At 39.3% G+C, this 1,376-nt stretch overlaps 1 non-coding gene across 1 annotated transcript; it reads right to left on the bottom strand.

Moving 5' to 3' along the window:
* Positions 1-998: 998 nt before the first annotated feature.
* LOC149822379 (small nucleolar RNA R71) lies at positions 999-1,104 on the bottom strand. Its single transcript, XR_016426335.1, has one exon. It is a non-coding gene; the product is annotated as a small nucleolar RNA R71 (small nucleolar RNA).
* Positions 1,105-1,376: the final 272 nt, after the last annotated feature.

Genomic DNA, 1,376 nt, shown 5'->3' with positions numbered 1-1,376 from the left:
TTGGTTGACGATTTTCCAATGTTTATTGAAATTAATTGTTTTAAAAAGATCATTTCAAAATATCAACCAAATTTTGGCGCCGTTGCCGGGGAACGGCGAATTAATTACTTTATTTCTTAGAGTTTGATTTATTAAGTTGTTTAGTTAGCTAATTAGTTGTTTTATTTTTAGTTAGTAGGATTAGTAAGTGAATATAGGATTAACATAGTTAGTAAATATAGGATTCACGTTCTGTCTTTCTAGGATTCATTTGAAATTCATTCTGCAAGGAGCGATTAGACAGGTGGGTTTTAGAAAAAACTTAGTTTGTGATTTCCTGTAGTTATCTTTTCAGTACTTTAGAGTAGTTTAATTTGTTATTTCATTTACTTAGTTAAATCATTCTGACATAATTAGTTTAGCATATTTGTTTAGTAGTTGTTTATTTTGTGTTATTTACCTTTTAGTACCTGTGTAGTTTAGATTTAGAGTTAGGTCGTTTGCTTACATCTGGTCTTAGTACCAGTGTATGTAGTGGCGACGAGGTCTAGGAACCCCATTACACCCATTTGTTGACAACCCAGAGAGAATTTTACATTCTCATCGAAGTTCGGCAACAATGGCTGACATGGATCCTCCACCTCCACCCCCAGTTCTTTCACGCCCTCTGCGGGAATACTTCATTCCCACAGACTATGTTCAGGCTTCCTGCATTCGGAGACCCGATGTAGGAGCGCCTCATTATGAGATTAAGGTCAGCATTATTCAGATGCTTCCATCCTTTTATGGCCTTAGTCATGAGGATCCCTACCGACATTTAGATGAATTTCTCGAAATCTGTTCTACTGTTAAGATACAGAATTTCAATGATGATGCTTTAAGGTTGACTCTATTCCCCTTTTCATTGAAGGACAAAGCCAAGTATTGGCTAAAGTCCTTAGATTCTGTAGAAATCGAGTCATGGGATCAATTGCAACAGGAGTTTCTTCGGAAATATTTTCCCATTGGTTGTACGAACCAATATCGTAGAGCCATCACTAGCTTCTCAGAGCTAGATGGTGAGCGCTTTCATGAGACCTGGGAGAGAATGAAGGATCTCCTCAGGAAATGTCCCCATCATCAAGTGCCGAAATGGCAACTAGTGCAGAGCTTCTATGATGGATTGTCTGACAAGAATCGTCAGATGATCGACTCTTCATGTGGAGGGACATTCATGCTGAAGAGCGAGGACGAAGCATGGAGGCTATTTGAAACATTGGCCGAGAATTCACTCCACCATGCTTCGAGCTCTCATTCTGATAGAGCCACACCCAGCATTCAGAAGAAAGCTGGTGTTCTTGAAGTTGGTCCATCTACTGCACTACAGTGTAAGGTAGACATGATTGCTCAGAAGCTGG

Source organism: Nuphar pumila, chromosome 11 (genome assembly GCF_984573655.1).
Source record: "Nuphar pumila chromosome 11, dmNupPumi1.hap1.1, whole genome shotgun sequence".
Classification (NCBI taxonomy): domain Eukaryota; kingdom Viridiplantae; phylum Streptophyta; class Magnoliopsida; order Nymphaeales; family Nymphaeaceae; genus Nuphar; species Nuphar pumila.
The sequence above is the reverse complement of the archived record's forward strand: the minus strand, read 5'-3'. Positions and strand labels throughout refer to the sequence as shown.